Source organism: Pyrus communis, chromosome 13 (genome assembly GCF_963583255.1).
Source record: "Pyrus communis chromosome 13, drPyrComm1.1, whole genome shotgun sequence".
Classification (NCBI taxonomy): Eukaryota; Viridiplantae; Streptophyta; class Magnoliopsida; order Rosales; family Rosaceae; genus Pyrus; species Pyrus communis.
The window spans coordinates 8,654,559-8,675,491 of record NC_084815.1 but is presented as its reverse complement, the minus strand read 5'-3'; the positions used below and the strand labels follow the sequence as shown (position 1 = coordinate 8,675,491).

Genomic DNA, 20,933 nt, shown 5'->3' with positions numbered 1-20,933 from the left:
TTACGTAATCTAATAACATAATTTACCTACCATTACTCTCTCAAATCACTTGAAAATTTTATTATTTTAAAACATGTAAATCGAAATTAGTATCAAATTAACTTCGCCCAAGTCACTATTTACAGACAATTATACAAAATCACTCTCTTTTTTGCACTCGATTTCATAATCTTATTCCTAAGTAGCAACATTCACAATCTTATTATTTCATAATTAATTAACCATCGATTTCAATGGCTTTGATGTTGGGCTTCTTTAACTCCACCTTCGGAACACACCCAGAACTCCATCCTCCATGACAACCTTAATTTGATCAACCTTTACATTCTCTGAAAGCTGAAACCTCCAGAAAAACTTGTCGCTGCTCCTCTCCACTTTGTGCCACTTGTTTTTTTTGTCCTCCTTTTCCACGTTCCTCTCTCTGCTTATCTGAAGCACCTTGTTGTCTTCCACCTCCACCTTCACCCCATCCTTCTTCAACCCCGGAATGTCCGCCTTGAATACATGGGCTTCCAGGGTCTCATTCCTATCGACCCTCACAAACAGTGGTGGAGCCACCTTTAGAATAGGGTAGGCTCAAGCCCATCCTCAAATAATTTTTTTCCTAACAACCTCTACTAACATTAATTAATTTTATAATACCACTATCGATTTGAATTTGCAATTCTATCGGCCCAATTAACTTCAATCCAACAAATACAAAGCCTTCAATGCAAACTATTATTTTCGTTAATTTCTCATTTCCCTCTATTATATCATTTATGAAATCAAGGAGAGAAAAATATTTCCTTTTTCCAAATTAGCACAAAAAACCTTCAAACACTCTCATGTCTTAATGTTTTTAGAAAAATGTTTTCTTGGTAGCTATAGAAAATGAATGCATGGTCAGTCACCTTTAAATTTGATATCAAGAATAAATAATAAAGAATAAATGGATGAGCTTTTAATAATGTTTCAACTTTTGATATAGTTGACCATTTATAATAAAGAATAAATGCATGGTCACTCACTTTTAAATTTAATACCAAGACGACCGAAAGTATGAGATAGTTTCTACATGTATTATGTCCATTTTGATCTAAAGTGCGTTCCTTCTAAAATGAATTTCTGGCTCCACCACTGTTCACAAAAGCCGAATTTTCCTGAGAAAGTTCAAGGAATGCGGAGAGTGATGAGGAGGAAGGGAATGGGAAATACTTGAAAGGCTTCAACAGATTAAAGGAGAACGGGTCGAAGATGCTGCTGCCTCGTCGAGAGTTGGGGATGTGTGACACTTTGAAATAAACTTGAGGTTTTGTTTGGATGCCGGGAAAAGTTTTGGGAATCAAATTTGAGTGGATAGGGGGAGCTATTGCTTTGCTTCACTGGTTGGTGGAGGGAGTGGGTTAGTGGCCTGTTTATAAGGAGTCCAAGAGTTTTCAGGAAAAATCTAGGCACTGGAAAACTAGAAAGGGCACGAAAACAAGCAGCACAAGGAAGACGATACAGAAGTTGCTAGAAACTTCCTGGAAGAAAATGAATTGGGCTTGGACAAAAAAGAAAATAGAAATTGGGATAGAATAGAGGATGGAATTGGGCTAAACTAGCTTTTCTGCTTTGCTTCGGAAAAGTTCTTTTTTTTTTGTTTTATGTTTTATTTTTATTCCAATTAGGCGTAAAGAGTTCAATTTATTTTTCACATTTGTACTTGATATTTCTAAGCTAGAACTTTGATCAACCATTGGTAATTGGCCAGGTATAAGATCGATTTTTCCAATCTTATGGCGTACAAAAAAAAAACCTTTATTTCAATCTTATGGCGTATGGAGCTTCATTGTTGGGGCTATATGAAAGATTTTTCTTTTTAGGTTGAAATCTTTTATGTATTATTTTGCACACATCATATTACCTAAGTGTTGCTATGTAATTTGTTTGTTTGGGCTCTAGCCTCTAACTCCTTTTTATTTTTAGATAAATTATCTTGTGAGATGCTAAATGTTATCGATATTTACTAAATATTGTTAATAGGATGCCAATATTATCATTTATTTATTTTTTTGGTAAAAATCAATATTATCATTTATTGATAGGTCATTATAGTGTTGTATAAGTACAGATTATTGTGCTAGAAAGTTCAAGAGAAACTCACACAAACGTTTCCAGCCTTAATCCTCAAGTCTTTACCAGAAATTTCTTCTATTCGGTATAAGTACGCAACCAAATCCACTCATTTTCCAATCACACAAGCGCTTAAAAAAAATAAAATAAATAAAAAATAAATAAAAAAAAAAGTTATGTAACAGTTAGTTATCAAACTTTCTCAGCATCCAAACAAACCTCATCAGTTTTTCATCCCCTATTCCCGACGAGGAAGCAGCAGTTGTTGAGAATTAAGCTGCTCACAAGCTTTGATTCAACCTGCAGATAGTGAACCTGCAGATAAACTTGAAGAATTGAAGAAGAAATGAAAGTTTCCAAATATATTTGTAACCATTGTTGTTGAATGTGTAACGGCTAGTTTGGTTTCTATTTCAGGCAATTTAGCACAACTGTTTTATTCCCTTTAATGGAGTTGTACTGTGCTGCTGGATCTTTCCCAAGTGGAAAGACCGCAGCCTTCGATGACCTAAATGGCGATGGATGAGTCCCTGAAAAATAGGGCTTCATCTATGCACCAAAATTGCGAGGGTTTTGTATAAAAATGTACTTGAATCCCTAAATGAATACACAGTAGCTTTTACTCTTCCCTTTTACCTTCTTTATGCTTTACAACTTTTCAAGCTTAAAGCTTTAAACTTTTCTATAAAAGCAACCTTTAAAACCATATGCCTAGTACCATTTCAACATGGTAACAGAGCTCTGAGGTCTGCGTTATTGTGAGTGATTTTGTTCTTCGAAAACCAACCCATAAAGCTTAAAGGTGGTTCCCTTATCAAGTTTTTTCCTTTTTTCTTGCTATTATTGCTTGAGAAGATGGTAGGATCAAGTTCATCAGATGGAGATTTAAAAACAATACAGTTTAATGGCACCAACTACTATTTTTGGGCTGTTAGAATGAAAACCATTTTCATAGCACACAGTCTGTGGGATGTGGTGGAACTAGACATCCATGAGCAGTTGATTCTCAGAGAAGAAAACTCCGAAGTCCACAACATCAAATGAAGGAAGAGCTTTTAATTCAATATTTCTATGAAAGACTACTTCCACTTGAGAGACAAATGCTTGATGCTTCAGCAAAAGGTGCTTTAGTTGACAAAACATCAGTGGCTGCAAAGATCTTAATAGTGAATCAAGCCTTGAATGCACAACAATACGAAGGAGTTGGACAAAGAGAACCTACACAGCAGAATTAAGTTAATGAGGTAAGTGCTATTTCAGAACTTCTAACTCAAATGACTAATCTCTCTACTCTTATATCACAGGTTGTTGAAGGATCCAAAGCGCAAAGTGTAGCTGCATGTGGCGTGTGCTTAATGCAAGGACATCCTACTGATCAATGTCCTCAATTAATAGAGAATGGGGGATGGGAATCAAGGCCAAAATCAACCAAGGAGTGACCCGTTCTCTAATGCCTACAATCCGAGCTGGACAGATCATCCAAATATGAGGTGGAGGGAACCTCAACAAACTCATCAACAAGGAGGATATAGACAGCCACCTCCAGAGCTCTATCAAAGGCCAGTTGCACCACCACAGCAACCCCAACAATCTTCCCAACCAAATTCAGGTTCGTCAATGGATAATGATAAAATTCTTCAAGCACTAACTTCTTTGACTCAGGGTTTACAAAATCAAGTCAAAGACATAGGCAAAGTGAAGAATCAAATTAGGCAAATGGCTGAATTCATGGGAAAATTTAGAGAACAAGGCAAACTTCCTAGTTTAACCATTATTAATCCAAAGAGAGGTTTTGAAACTGCTAAGGCTATTACCTTGAGAAGTGGTAAAAAGATTGGAACCAATCCAAAAACGTCCAAACAAAACCAAAAAGAGGACAAACAGCTGATGCCCGAAGAAGAAGAGGTGGACAAGGCCATGGCAAGAGAAGAACAATCCTTGCCGCATCCTTCTAAAGCTCTTATGCCACCCAATTTAGGTAAGGTCGATTCAAATTCAATTCCTTCTAACCCTATTCCACCAAATGTGCCTTTCCCTCACAAGTTTATGCAATCTAAGAAAGAAGAGAATGAAAAGACATCTTAGAAACCTTTAGGAAGGTACAAGTCAATATCCCACTTCTTGATGCAATAAAGGAAGTTCCAAAGTATGCTAATTTTTTGAAAGAGCTTTGTACAACAAGGAGACGGATCTTAGACAAGGAAGTGGTACGGGTAAGTGAGAATGTTTCTGCAGTTTTGCAAAGAAAACTACCACCTAAATGTAAAGATCTAGGTAGTTTCACAATCCCTTATGTTATTAGTAATACCAAGTTTGAACATGCTATGTTAGATTTAGGTGCTTCCATTAATGTCATGCCTTACTCTATCTATGCATCTATGAATCTAGGAGAGCTTAAAAACAATGGTGTTATTATTCAATTAGCATATCGTTCTAATGCATGTCCGAAATGAGTTTTGGAAGATGTTTTGGTGCAGGTTAACCACTTGATCTTTGCAGTAGATTTTTATGTGCTTGAGATGGAAGATTCGGCCCATTCTATACCATTGCCAATCTTACTGGGAAGACCTTTCATGAAAACGGTCCGAACCAAGATAGATGTGTTCAAAGGGACGTTAACAATGGAATTTGATGGCGATGTCATTGACTTTAATATTTCTAAAGCTATAAGGTATCCTATTGATGATCATTCTTGTTTTTCTGTTGATGTATTTGATTCTTTTGTGTAGGAATATATTGAATTCTTAAATAGGGATGCACTTGAAACAACCATTGACAAAGGAATTGAACCCAAAACCAATATGGCCAAGCCTAATCATGCAAAAATTGTCGAAATGGTGGCTACCCTTGAGTCTCTACCACAACATATTGGTGAGCCTCCAATCTAATTCCAATTTTCGTTTCTACTAACAAATTGTTACCTTCAGTGATTCAGGCACCCCCTATTGAGCTTAAACCATTACCGAATCATTTGAAGTATGTTTTCTTGGGAGACAAAGAGACTTTGCCAGTCATAGTCTCTTCAACACTCACAGCATTAGAGGAGAAAACTGGTTAGGGTTCTGAAAGAGTACAAAACAGCCATTGGATGAACTTTGGCTGACATTTGGGGAATAAATCTTACAACCTGCATGCATCGCATACTTCTAGAGGAAGGGGCTAAACCAACTCGAGAGGCTCAACGTCGACTCAACCCTCCAATGATGGAAGTTGTGAAAAAGGAGATCATCAAGCTTCTTGATTGTGGAGTTATTTATCCAATTTCGAATAGTCGTTTGGTTTCACCGGTTCAAGTAGTACCAAAGAAATCTGGAGTCACTGTGGTAAAGAATGCAGAGAATGAACTTGTGCCTACTTGTATCCAAACAAGTTGGAGAGTTTGCATTGACTATAGGAAGCTCAACGCCACCACAAGGAAATACCATTTTCCTCTACCATTCATTGATAAAATGCTTGAAAGGTTAGCTGGTCATTCTTTTTATTGCTTTCTTGATGGTTATTCGGGATATAATCAAATTGTTATAGCTCCAGATGATCAAGAAAGACTATTACTTGTCCATTTGGTACTTTTGCTTATCATCAAATGCCATTTGGTTTATGTAATGCATCAGCCATTTTCCAAAGATGCATGGTAAGTATGTTTTCAGATTTTGTTGAGAAGATTATTGAAGTTTTCATGGATGATTTTAGTGTCTTTGGTGACTCTTTTGATGATTGTTTAACTAATCTCACTTTGATATTGAAACGTTGCATCGAAACTAACCTTGTTCTAAATTGGGAAAAATGTCACTTCATGGTAAAACAAGGCATAGTTTTAGGTCATATAGTTTCAGAAAAGGGAATTGAAGTTGATAAATCTAAAATAAATCTTGTACGCTACTTACCCTCTCCCACTTCGGTGAGAGAGGTTCATTTTTTTCTTGGACATGCAGGATTCAATAGACGGTTTATCAAAGATTTCAACACCCTGTGTCGACTTCTACAAAAGGATGTGCCGTTTGTTTTTTATGAGCATTGTGAGAAGGCATTCAATCACCTCAAAGAGATGTTAACTTCAGCCCCTATCATTGTCCTACCAGATTGGAGTCTTCCATTTGACCTTGTGTGTGACGCTTAAGATTATGCTTTAAGAGCTGTGCTGGGACAAAGAAAGGACAAGAAGCCGTATGTCATCTACTACACCTCTCTGACCTTGAATGATGCTCAATTCAATTATTCCACTACTAAAAAAGAACTCCTTACTGTTATGTTTGCTTTAGATAAGTTTCGTTCTTATTTACTTGGAACTAAAGTTATAAGTTACTTTGACCACGCAACTTTGAAGTACTTACTTACGAAGAAGAAGCCAAACCAAGGCTTATTCGTTGGATGCTTCTTCTCCAAGAGTTTGACGTGGAAATCCGAGACAAAAAAAAGAAGCGAGAATATCGTAGCTGACCATTTGAGTCATTTGGTACATGAAGAAGACCCTCTACCTATTCCATAGGCATTCCCAGATGAATAACTGCTCACCATTAAGGTAAGTGAGCCATGGTATGCTGATATTGTGAATTATATTGTGTCTAAACAAGTTCCAAACACCATAAACAGGTACCAACGTGATAAACTTAAAAAAGAAGCACGTTTTTATGTGTGGGATAACCCTTATTTGTGGAAATATTGCCCTGATCAAATTATTCGTATGTGTGTGCATGATTCTGAATTCAATTCAATTTTAACTTTCTGTCACACTTATGCTTGTGGAGGTCATTTTGGTACTCCAAGAACAGCACTTAAAGTTCTAGAATGTGGATTTTATTGGCCTATTACATTTAAGGATGCTAGAATTTTTTTCATGACTTGTGATCGTTGTCAAAAAACAGGCAATATAGGCTCAAGAAATCAAATGCCATAAACTTCTATATTTTCTGTGGAGATTTTTTATGTTTGGGGCATTGACTTCATGGGTCCTTTTCCTTCCTCTCATGGTTTCAATTATATTTTACTTGTTATAGATTATGTTTCAAAATGGGTGGAAGCAAAAGCCACCCATACTAATGATTCCAAATTGGTTGTAGATTTTATCAAAACTAACATATTTGCAAAGGTTGGAATGTCACAAGTACTTATAAGTGATGGGGGTTCTCACTTTTGTAATCGGACCATAGAGGCACTGCTCAAGAAGTATAATGTCACACATAAGGTTTCGACACCTTATCATCCCCATACAAGTGGACAAACCGAAGTTTCTAACTGGGAAATCAAGCAAATCTTAGAGAAGATAGTTAGACCAACTCGAAAGGATTGGAGCTTGCATTTGAATGATACATTGTGGGCATAGCAAATCTTGGAAAAGACAGTTAGACCAACTCGAAAGGATTGGAGCTTGCGTTTGAATGATACATTGTGGGCATATCGTACTGCCTACAAAACACCAATTGGAATGTCTCCTTTTTGGCTCATTTATAGGAAACCATGTCATCTTCCAGTTGAATTGGAGCACCGTGCACATTGGGCAGTCAAGATTTTCAACATGAACATTGATGCTGCTGGCCTTCATAGGAAGTTACAATTGAATGAGCTTGAGGAAATTCAGAATGAGGCATATGAAAACGCTCATATTTTCAAGGAGAAAACAAAGGCTTTCCATGATAAGATGATCCATGGTAAAACATTTTCTGTTGGGCAAAAAGTGTTGCTTTTCAACTCCCGCCTTCGACTGTTTCCAGGTAAGTTGCACTCGAAATAGATTGGTCATTTCGTTATTACTAATGTTTTTCCCTATGGTGTAGTCCAAATTCAAAGTTTAAAGACGGGGAATGAATTCAGAGTGAATGGACACCGTTTGAAGCCTTACTATGAGTGTTTTGAGGAGCATGTTGTGGAGGATGTACCCCTCCATGTCGTTGGTCCTAGTAAAGCCTAAATGGAGGTATCGTCCAGCTAGAAGACGTTAAAGCAAGCACTTCTTGGGAGGCAACCTATGTATTCAAACAAAGGGACATTGGAATTTTCAACTCCTGCAACCAGATTTGCTCTCTTTTACCATTCTCTTTATTGTTTTTACTTTGCTATGATTATCTTGTTTGCTAGTTACCTTTTGTTGCTTTCTTGTTTAAGTTTGTTTTTGAAACATTGAGGACAATGTTAGGTTTAAGTGTGGGGGTAAACAGATTGTTTTTCATGACTTATTTTCGAATTTCACCAATTATCACTACTAATATTGTGATTCATTGTTTTTAAGTGTTTTATTGTATGTCATATAACAAAAATTTGAAAAGAAAAAAATCGAAAATTTTTGAGAAAATTACCAAAAAGAGTCGTTTTTGTTGCTTGTTTGTGTCTTAGGTTACCTTCGAACACAATGATGAGGATTTGGTTTTTAATTGCATGACTGTTAAAAAAAAAGTTACAAACATGGGTGGAAGTTTGATATGCTCTTTGGTTAATACTTACTGGTAGTTGTCATTTACGAATTCACATGTAATCACAAAGAAAAAAATAAGTTTTTGTAACATGCTTGAAGGAAGAAACTCAAACTAACGCTACAACCCTATGAGACTTGAGCCTATTCTTTGTTTGGAGAGTTATTAATCTGTGATATTCTTGTCTTCTAAAGTTGTTGCATGTTCTCATTATTTCTTTGCTTGGTTGCTACTTAGAATGCTTTTTCATCATTTTAGTTCCAAATACTAGAACTCATGCATGTTTCATTCAAAGCATAAAATTGATTGCATAACAAATAACAAGATGAAGTTGTTTAGTTACCACCATAGCCAACCTTTGAGTCTTATTTAGCGTATTTTCTTTGTTAGCTTGCATTATCCCTACCTAGCCTAGTATTGGAATATTCATACCCTTGTTCTTAAAGAATAGTGGAGCATGACTTATTGGGAATTCCTTTTGATCTACGATTTGCAGAAAAACAGGTGTGGGGGAAGAATTTGTTCTAAGTGTTGATTTCATTACTTTGCTTACTATCACTTTAAGAACCTTTGTTTATCCTTAACCTTTCTTTGTTAGCCAATACCTTAGCCCCATTACGACCCTCGGACTTTTATCTTGATTGTTATGTGTTTCAATTTGTGGAGTTTGAAATTGGTATGAGCATATGGAATCCCTGGTTCTTGGTTCTAAGTAGTGGTATTCCATTCATGAGATCATATACATGTTTGTATTAATAATTCCAGAAAGTGCCTTCTTTGTTATAACATATGTGAGTGCTAGTCTACATGTTTACATCAATCTTCTCACACATATTTAGTATAGGGAGTGTAGTTAGAAAATCTGTGTGAAAATAGAGAGTATATCCGGTGAGGAATTGAGTGAATTCTCTAAGGCATCTTACTACTTTCAAATGTTGTTTTAATTGATTAAATGCGAGCTAGTGATTGATTACCGCGGTTAAGTATAAGTTCGAGAGTAAGGATGGCTAAAATCTATGTGAGTAGTGATTTTTAACATGTCATGTTTCATTGGAAATCCCTGAGGCAATTGTTGGAAGGTTTAGGTTTTGTTTTGTCTTTTTGGTTTTGCTCAGGGACTAGCAAAAGCTAAGTCTGGGGGAATTTGATAGGAGCATATTTATGCAACTTTGTTATCTTGTTTCTTTGCATTTACTTCATTAATTTCCATTTATTTTGGTAGTTTATGTTATTTTCGTATTATTATAGGTCCAGTTGGTAAAGATGACAATAAATAGTCAAATGGAGCATGTTGGAGCAGTTTTGGACTTGGATTGGATAGCATGCATTGATAGCATATGGGCTGGACGTTTTTGGTGTTTAAATGGTGTTAGACATGTGCTAAACTTTGGAGAAATTAAAGTTGAGGCTTGGAGGACAATGAATTGCACAAAAAAAAGGAATCCTAGTGGGAGGAGCATTATCTTATCCTATCTTATCCAATTTTACCTTATCTTTTCCAGATTCATCTTATCTTATCCTATCTTATCCAAACCTTATTCTATTTTATCTTATCTCCACCTGCAAGGAGGAATCCTTATCACATTCCAACAATTCCTATCTGATTTTTGGGAGTCCTAAATTAATTCAAATAACATAATCATTTTCCTCCTAGGATTCAGATGTGCCTGTACCCTATATATATGATATTCATGCGTCAGAATTGGAGGAGGGAAAAGTGTGCTGCAACCTGCAATCATTCATTGAAGTTACTGGAGTTTTGTGGGTTCTTTCGATTTTAATGTCTATTTTAGATTGCTTCTCCGTTATGATGAACATGCGTAACTAAATTTCTTTTTAGCTAGAGGTGAATTCGAAACCATGAATATATGTTTTATATAAGTTGATTACATCCAGTTATTGTTTCATAAAACATGAATGCGATTTACTTATCTGCTTTATAGAGAACTTATTCTTGTATGTTTATTAAGGGTGCACACTTAGTTTGCATGCAGGGATTTGATGCTAGAATATAAGGGAATTTCACTTAATCGTTATGAACTTATATTTGTGAGTCTAGCTTAATCGTCCAAAAACCCCCCTCAGTTCTTATTCTGTGTTAGTCTAGCTTAGTTTTCAGTTTTTAAGTTTAATTTGTGTTGATTAGCATCCCTCCTAATCCCTGGCCTAGAACGATCCCTACTTGCTCATACTACAATCGTCTAAATTATAGGGTTTAATTTGTGTGCTAGTTTTTAACATACCATAGCGACTGGTCTATAAATTTAAGGTTAGGGCACGAACAAAAGAAGTGAAGGTAGAGAAAAACGAAATAAGCAAGTTTTTAAATTTTATAGTAAAATTGATAAACGACTAGCAAAGACTGAAGGAGTTCAAGCAAAGAAAAAAATGAGAAGGAAAACAAAGAAAATCCTAAAGGCTATTCCTCAGCAACTTGGACACTCAATGGCTACTTGGTTGCCACACCTTCAGCAGCAGCAACATTCTCAACAGTGGTACCATCTGGCGCTTCACCCTCTGCTGCTCCAACCTGAGCATCAATTTCTCGACTATTTCACCAATGGAAACCTCAAAAATAAAGGCGAGCAAGTCTTCTAGAGAAATGGATAAGGTATTCAAGTCTTTACCAGCAAACTTAAAGTCAGATGGCCTCTAAAAAAAGATGGTCTACATAACCCAGCTTATAGAAATCGGCTTGACTCTGAGTAAGCGAAATCTCAAACCTAGCCTTCTCACCTTTCAACTACTTATTTTTCTCGACCAGACCAGCATGGACCCGCTGCAGCTCCTCCACTTCCTTCTTTAACTGTTGTTGATCATCAAAACACCGTGGAGTTTCAACACTTGAGGTCGGGCATATCAACAACCTTTTTGAAATGGATCACTTGGTTGTAAGTAGCAATCAATTCTTCATCCTTTGTATAAGCAACAGAGCGGAGCCTAGAGAAGGCACACTTAAGGTCTTAAATCTGAGGTATGTAACACCCGATCTCTTTCTCTGCACCTTTATACTTAACTTAGATCACGTCAAGTCTAGTCTTAAAATCCATGATCTTCTAGTAAGCGGTCTCAAGCTGCAGAAAAGTGGGGGCAGAGATATTAAACCCTTTTAAAGCGGCAAGCTCATATTCCAACCTTTTGACTTTCTCGGTCAAGGAGTAAGCTTCAGCTGCCATAGTCCTTGCCACCTCATTGGCAGCCTTGGTGTTCTCTTAATCAACGAGCATAGACTCGGCTGCTAGAATTATCGTTTTCCGCATCATAGCCAGCAAAGTAGTCTTCTTGTACTCGATCGTATGCTTTGCAAAGAAACTTGGGCCAACAACCCATTTGACGTCATCAACAAACTTGGCACACACATCCATGTCTTTAAGAAAATTTGGTCTCAAGAGCGCACAAATCCTAGCAGCTTCCCCAAAAACATACTTAGTGGATTTCTCACAACTACCCACATAAGCAGTCTCATTCTTCTCAACAAGTGAATCAGTCCCACCAACTAAGGGAAAGGGTTTTGGCGCCACCCTGGCAGCAGAGTCCACCTTATCACTCTTCATACCGTAAATCTTTCTGAAGGTGAACTAGACTTAGCCCTCAACGGACGTTTGGGCACAAATTTCAACACTGAAGGCACGGTCTTTTACGCTGAGCAATCCTGTCAGCAATTGAACTAGCCACCTTCGGAATGGCAGGTGTCACTAGCACAGATCTAGTAGCCTTCTTTTTCTCACCCTTAGAGGAAGTCAAGTCAATCATGAGCTTAGGGCAGCCAATGAACCTTCGCGAGCAGTGGAAGAAGTCTTTGGCTTTTTCTTGGCCGACATCTCCTGAGCAGTGGGGAACATCTCTTCTTTCCACCTTTATGCACGGCTGGCTCAACTATAGTGATCGGACAAGCCAACTGATGCGAGATTTACTTGACACTCAAATTAAACCCTCGTTTGACAATTGTAGTAGAATGGATAAGTGAGGGATCGTTCTAGACCGGGGATTAGGAGGGCTTGCTAAAACCTTCTAAATTGACTTAAAAACATAAAAACTAAATCAAAATACTCTTAACAAGACTACTATGACTCAGAATGGCTTTGAAAAACTCAAATTGTCTAAAACAATCAAATTGACTCAAATAGAAGCTAGAACTTGATTTAGACGAATTTGCAAGTGTTTATGACTCCAAAAGCTTAAAGATACAAAAATAAAACAAATACGAATGATTAAGACTCAACGAAATATGGGGGAAATGTGTTTGGACGATATTAAATTAAAAAGACAGAATATAATTAAAGGCAAAATGTAAATATGAATGTGATGAAAATATGGATGATGGAATAGCCAAGGGGTTCTTCTCCACACATGTTACACTTGCATACAAAATTGATTCTCAGTTGGTCTTTCGATAAGTTGTGAAACTCAATGCTCCAAGTTAATTAGATCCGCTTAGATTAACTTTCAGATTTCCCTAAATTCGTTGGATTGAATGGAATACGCATTACAACCAAATTATTCTTAATCAAAGTCCCTAACTATGGAATACGCATGACAGAGACATTCAACAAAGATCATTAAGTTCAACGGAAATCATAAACATCGACGAGGCATTCGTTACTATGGAATACGCATGAAACTTATGCCAAGAATTCGTTTAACGCGATTGTTTATAAGCAACCTCCACTACTTGTGAATATAAGTTCATAACGATTAGGTGAAATTCACTTATATTCTAGCGTCATATTTATGCATGAAAATTAAGCTTGCAATCTCAATGAACATACATAAATAAGTTATCAATCAAATAGTTAAACGAATTGAATCCACAACTTATGAAATTCCAACCAAACGTAATCAATTCAAATTGCAAATATAAACATAGTTTCGAATCACCCCCTAGCTAAAGGGGGTTTAGTTCCTCATAACTTTGAAATCAAAGAAACACCTAAACATTCCAACAACTCAAACTTGAATTGTATGAACGTTTAGGCACTCTTATCTTCCATTCTCATACGTACAAAACAAAGAGAATTAAATTTAAACTTTGAAATCAAAGAAACACCTAAACATTCCAACAACTCAAACTTGAATTGTATGAACGTTTAAGCACTCTTTTCTTCCTCGTTGTTGTAGCACAAGGTCTAAGTGAGCTTTGGGGATTATGTGAAGTGTTTTGGAGGGATGGGAAGTGGTTGGATAGTGGCTGCAATGGAGGAGAAAAACTGCACAGAAATGGAAGGGGATTTGCGGCACAAGGGTTGTGTTTGTGTTGTGTGAAGTGTATGAAATGAGATGTGAATTGAATGGGGAGTGAATGAATGACAAATGAATGAAGTGTGTGTGGTTTATATAGGGAGAGAGTGGGTGAGAATGTGGCTGCAAAGCATTTGAAAAATAGCTAGGAAAGTGGGTGGAAAGCTGGAATTGCACAAGGGGAATGCTGGAAATGCAATGGATCCCACGGCATTGAAGGTTTTGGTGCATGTGTTTGGTGAAATTGTTTGTTGGAAAAAGCTTTGTGAATTAGGTGGATTGTAGGTGGGTTATGATGATGAAAGCATGTGGAATTGCAAGGAAGAAAGGTGCAGAAAATGGAAGGGAAAGGCACGGCAACAATGGAAGTGTTTGGTAATGTATGCAATGATGAAGAGTGAATAAAAAATGCATGTAGGGTTAGCTAGGTTGGCTTTGTTTGAGTGCATGTGTTTGGTGGGAACAAAGGGGGAAGCACGGCATGTGTGTGAATGTGATGGCTAAGGTGAATTATATGTGGAATAAAGATGGAGAAGGTGGTGTAATGATGCATGGTTGTAGTTTAAGGTGTTGAATATGGATTTGCATGGCCTTTGAAGTGATTGTGGGTTTTGGAAGGAAATGCATGGCCTTGGGGTTGGTTTAAGAGAGAATGGGCTAGGCCCTTTGTTTTATGTCCAAAGTGAAAATAAGGCCTTCAAATTCGTCCAAACTTTGGCTCCATGGATAAGCTATCCAATTCATGCCCAAAAATGCTCCAAAAAGCCTCAAAATGCACTTTCTTGCTCCCCAAGCCCTTAGAACCTGAAAACACACAAAAGAAGCATAAAGAACTAAAATAACTAAAGAAACATAACGTAAATGTACGAGAACAAGCCATTTAAGTCGCATGAATATGCTCCTATCAAATACCCCCACACTTATCTTTTGCTAGTCCTCGAGCAAAACAAAACAACAAAAGAACACGAAACTAGACAAAACGAACAAAACACAACCTACACCTTCCAACAATTGTCTAATGGACTTCCAATGCACATGACAAGTTAAAAATCATTAGTCCCATAGATTTTTGTCATCTTCACACTTAAGTACATTCTTACTCATAGTCACCACATATTATTTCACAAATAAGCATTTAAAACCAAGTTTTGAATGTAGTAACATGCCTTAGAGAATTTGCTCAAATACTTACAAGATATGCACTCGTTTTTCACACAGATTTTCTGACTACACACCCTAAACTAGTTATATGTGAGAAGATTGATGTAAACATAAAAACGAACACTCACATATATGTATTTCAAAGGAAGCAATTTCTGGAGTTAATAAGCATGTTTAGATATGATCTCATGAATGGAATGCTACTACTTAGATGCGAGAACCAGTGACACCATAAGCTCATACCAAGTTCAAACTCCACAATTGAAATACATAACACTCAAGATTGAAGTCACGGGTTATAATGGGGTTTGGGGTGTTTAACAAAGAAGGAGTATGGAAAACAAAGGTTCTTTAAGCAATAGTGAGCAAGTAATGAATTAGACATTTAGAATTCCCTTTAGAACGCAAAAATCAACTTTGAACACCCAAGGGGGAATCACACAAAACTTAGGGCCATATTCAACTTTTTTTTTTTTTTTTTTTTTTTTTTTGGACCCTTTCTTCAACCATCAACGCTTGTGAGTTCATTCTTACTTATTTTCACTTTTTTTTTTTTTCTTCTTCTTTTTCTTTTGAATCTCAAAACATATATATAAACTTAAGAACAAACTTTTACTCCCCCACACTCATTTTCTTGCATAATGTAACTCAAAAGGAATTTATTTTCCGTCATGCTTACCATGCTTCAAGAACAAGGGTACAGATGGTCCTAATCTAGGCTAGGTAAGGGGTGATGTGGTTAGCAAAGAAAATAGGCTAAACGAGGCTCAACGGGGTTAAGACTTACAATATATACGAAATATAGGAAGTAAGGCTATTTGGCTATGATGGCAACTACACAACTTCATCTTGATATATGTTATGTAATTCAATGTCATGCTTTGAATGAAACGGATATAAGTTCTAGCATTTAGTTCTATCATGATACAATTGCATTCTAAGTAGCAACCGAGCAAGGAATAATGAGATCATGCAACAACTTTAGAAAACAAAGAATCACAGAAAATAACTCTCCAAAGAAAGTAATGGCTCGAGTCTCACAGGGTTGTAGCGTTTGTTTGAGTTCCTTCTTTCAAGCATGTTACAAAAACGAATTTTTCTTTTATGATTGCATGTGAAGTCATACATTATAACCATAACCAAGCATATACTAAGAGTAAATCAAACTTTTCTCCATGTTAATAACTCTTTTTAACAGTCATGCAATTAGAAACCAAATCTTTATCATTGTGTTGGAAGGTGACCTACGATACAAAAACACAAAAATGACTCAAAACACTCTTTTTAGGTTTTTTAAAACATGTTTTTCAAATTTTTATGTGATTTTCGGAGTTATAAATAAAAAAAACAAAACATACTAAAACACTTTAAAACAACTTAAAAACACCTTAAAACAGTAAGGAACAACATTTGAAGTTATGGGTGATAAAATCCCACGAATTTGCATTAACAACATTAGTTACCCCCCCCACACTTAAATCAAACATTGTCCTCAATGTTTTAAGCATAGATTCACACAAAACATAAGTAAACACACAAACAACAACTAAACATACTAAACATGGCAGAATGTAATTAACAAAGAGAAGAGTTTAGGGACGCAAATCTGGTTATGGAGTGTAAATTCCCTCTTCTCTTTGTTGATTGCATTGAGGCTTGATCTTGATGATTCCACAGGCTTACTCTCGAACTGGTTTCCGCCCATCAATGATTTTCCTTTGTGCTACTGGGCTGGAGGATTCTTTTGGTCTTCCCCGAAGGTCTGAGCTTACCCCTTTGGTCTGTTTCTTTGTTCAATCTTTCCAATTCGTAATGAAAAGGGTTGGAGGATAACTCAGCCTATGTTTGTCTCCACATGCTTCAATGTATCATTTGCACTTGCCTTACTCGCTCCCCTTTGCAGAAGTGGTCCCTTCTCTGGAAGTGTATCAACCGTTGAAGATGACTACTCGAGAGCAACGCTAGGTAAGCAATCAGGAATAGATCCCAGACAGTTGGCTCCAGATCGGAAGACTGACTCCAAGTGCCGGCTGATTGCTTCTTTTACTTTGCCATGCGAGTAAGAACAAGGACAAAGAAAAAGACAGGGAAAGAACATGATATGAGATACTTTTGCTTTTGACCTTGATGATATGAGATACCTTTGCTTTTGAAGAAGCGGTGAATGAATCAGCACATGTATTTGTTGTGCTGTTTCCTCCTGGGTCATATGTACTCCAGGCATCTGGTATCATTTTTGGGGAAGAAGAAAGAATTGAGTATTTCGAAAGGCTTTGCTGGGAGTGCGCCCTCAGAGGTGAGGGAGAGTTGGGCATTCTCTTCAGGTTTGCCTTGCCATAAAAGACGAAGGTCGACATATATAGAGAAAATATCAAGTGGTGGTACTGTGTTTTTACCCTTGTCGACAAATGTCTCTTCGATATCTGAACGACGCCTCTTCGATTTCTGAGCAGGCGCCCCTTTGCTTTCTGAACGACGCCCCTTTGCTTTCTGAACGACACGTAGTAGTGCGGATGCGGCTCCTTTTGACAAAGCTGCACGCGTTTTCTGAAAAGCAGAGAAAGCGTCGCCAAACTTTGCGCTTGTCGGCTAAAGAGGTGTAGTTGCGATGATGGCCTCCACGTGTTTTCAGCTTTGTCAGATATCTTTTGACAAAGTTGAACGCGTCTTCTGAAAAGCCGAGAAAGCGTCGCCAAACTTACGCCGAAAAATCTGGCTCTTTGAATCGGTGGACGCGTCGCCTTGGCTTTTTATAGAGCTATCAATCACCCCAACACACACACTCTGAAGAATTCCCATTCTTGAAAATCGACTCCGGCCCTTTGAAATTTAACTCCATCCCATCTCTTTGAACACTTTTGAAAAATGGCAAACTCATCGAACCTTAGCTTGGAATTGAGCCTTAGCAGTGATACGGGCGCGCCGCGTCAAGGTAACGTATGACGCCCTTCTTTCTTTTCTTCTAACGGTCCTCTCACAGGTGAAGACTCCGTGATGCAGGACGCCACAACAGCTACAATAGTAGCTAGGAACCTCTTCACTCCGAAAGATAGTAGGCTGCTGTCAGGACGGTCCGATGAGTTGGCCGTTCAAGAGTCCCTCGCACTTAGTGTTCAGTGTGCGAGTTCTGTGTCCAACATGGCCAACGCCTGCTTGCCCGCTCTCGTCAGGTGGAATCATTGATGGCAGAGGTGGAAAGTCTCAAGCAGGAGATCCAGCAGCTGAAGTATGAGAATAGAAGTTTGCACGTGCTTGCAAACAACTATTCGACGGGCATGAAGAGGAAACTTGATGAGCTGCAAGAGTTTGAAGGTCGGATTCACAGTGACCGTCAAAGGTTTTCGTCTTTCCTCCAGAGGCACCTTTTTCCTGGCTCATCCAGCGCTTGTCCAAGTATTGAGGCCTGGAATGCTCTATCTTCGATGCCTCCCGCTCCGATGCCTTCTGCTCCTACGCCTTCCGCTCCGATGCCTTCTGTTCCTACGCCTTCCGCTTCAAGAGTAAAGCCACGTAGTGGGGCTTCAAGCAAACAACCTTTGTGAAGCACCATCTTTCTTTGTTTAGCAGTGCCTATCAATAAATCAAACATTTTCTCAATGTTACAATCATAGACTCAAACAATTAATAAACAAACAAACAATAACAACTAAACAACCTAACAAGGCAGAAACGAAATAACAACAAAGAGAAGAGTTTTTTTTTTTTTTTTTTTTTTTTTTTAGGAATCTGGATTTGGAGTGCTTTCTAAGTCTTCCTTTGTTGAATGCATGGGTTGCCTCCCAAGTAGCGCTTTCTTTTACGTCTTGCAGCCGGACGGTACCTCCGTTTAAGCTTGACTAGGTTCCACGGCATGGAGGGGTACCTCCTCCACGACATGCTCCTCAAACATCTCGTAATAGGGCTTCAATCGATGCCCATTCACTTTGAATTCTTGCTGCGTCCTTGAACTTTTGATTTGCACTGCACCATGAGGGAAAACATTAGTAACAACAAACGGGCCAATCCATTCAGAACGCAACTTACCAGGAAACAAACGTAGGCGAGAGTTGAAAAGTAACACTTTCTGCCCAACTGTGAAGGTCTTGGTTCGAATCATTTTATCATGGAATGCTTTGGTCTTGGCTTTGTACATCCGGGCATTCTCATAGGCTTCATTCCGAATCTCCTCAAGTTCATTCAATTGGAGCTTCCTATGAACTCCCGATGCATCTATGTCCATGTTGAAAGTCTTCACGGCCCAATGTGCCTTGTGCTCTAACTCTACGGGCAAATGACATGGCTTACCATAGACGAGCCAAAAAGGTGACATCCCAATGGGTGTTTTGTATGCCGTACGATATGCCCACAGTGCATCATCTAAGCGTAAGCTCCAATCCCTCCTTGTTGGTCCAACGGTCTTCTCCAAAATTTGTTTGATTTCTCGGTTAGACACCTCGGCTTGGCCATTTGTTTGAGGATGGTAAGGTGTGGAGACCTTATGGTTGACATGGTACTTTCTTAGCAACGCCTCAATGGTCCGATTGCAAAAGTGAGACCCTCCATCACTTATGATTACTCTCGGCATTCCAAACCTAGCAAAAATGTTAGTTTTCACGAAATCTGCAACCACCTTAGAATCGTTAGTACGGGTGGCTTTTGCTTCCACCCATTTAGAAACATAATCAACGGCTAGCAAGATATAAGTGAAACCATAAGATGGAGGGAAAGGGCCCATGAAATCAATGCCCCAAACATCAAAAATTTCAACATTAAAGACAGGGGTTTGCGGCATTTGGTCCTTGGTACCTATGTTACCCATTCGTTGGCAACGATCACAAGACATACAAAAGGTTCTAGCATCCCTAAATATAGTCGGCCAATAAAAACCACACTCTAGAACCTTGAGGGCAGTGCGTTGTGTGCCAAAATGACCACCACATGCATATGTGTGACAAAAGCTTAGAATTAAGTGAAATTCAGAATCATGCACACATCTACGTACAATTTGATCTGAGCAATACTTCCACAAATAAGGGTCATCCCAAACATAGAAACGTGCATCATTTTTAAGCTTATCACGTTGGTGCTTGTTTAGTTCATTTGGAATTTGTTTAGCCACCAAGTAATTCACTAAATCTGCATACCATGGTTCACTTACCTCAATGGATAGCAGCTGCTCATCGGGAAAAGTTTCAGGGATAGGTACGGCATGTTCATGCTCCTCGTGGATAATTCGGCTTAAATGGTCAGCCACTACATTCTCGCTTCCTTTCTTATCCCGGATTTCAATATCAAATTCTTGAAGAAGAAGAATCCAACGGATAAGCCTCGGCTTTGCTTCCTTTTTCGTGAGCAAGTACCTCAAAGCTGCATGATCAGAATAAACGATTACTTTAGTACCAATTAAATATGAACGGAATTTATCTAAAGCAAAAACCACAGCTAGAAGTTCTTTTTCCGTCATGGAGTAGTTCAATTGGGCATCATTGAGAGTCCGAGAGGCATAGTATATGACATGCGACCGCTTGTCTCTTCTTTGTCCTAGAACAGCTCCTAATGCATAGTCGGATGCATCGCACATGAGCTCGAACGGAAGGCTCCAATCTGGAGGTACAATAATGGGGGCCGAGACTAGCTTCTCCTTGAGTTGGTTAAATGCCGAATTACACTCTTCATCAAACTTGAATGGCACATCTTTTTGAAGCAATCGGCAAAGAGGGTTGGACATCTTGGAGAAGTCCTTGATAAAACGCCTATAGAACCCTGCATGGCCAAGAAACGAACGTACCTCTCTAACCGAAGTAGGAGAGGGTAAGTGACGTACAAGGTCTATTTTCGATTTATCTACTTCAATTCCTTTTTCTGAAACAATATGTCCTAAAACTATACCTTGTTTCACCATAAAGTGACATTTCTCCCAATTCAAGACAAGGTTAGTTTCAACACATCGTTTCAAAATTAAGGTCAGATTATCCAAGCAATTATCAAATGAACTCCCAAATACACTGAAATCATCCATGAAAACCTCAATGATCTTTTCAACAAAATCGGAAA

The 20,933-nt window shown here is 38.1% G+C and overlaps 1 pseudogene; it reads right to left on the bottom strand.

Moving 5' to 3' along the window:
* Positions 1-217: 217 nt before the first annotated feature.
* LOC137712190 (18.1 kDa class I heat shock protein-like) lies at positions 218-11,677 on the bottom strand (annotated as a pseudogene).
* Between the last annotated feature and the right edge of the window lie 9,256 nt (positions 11,678-20,933).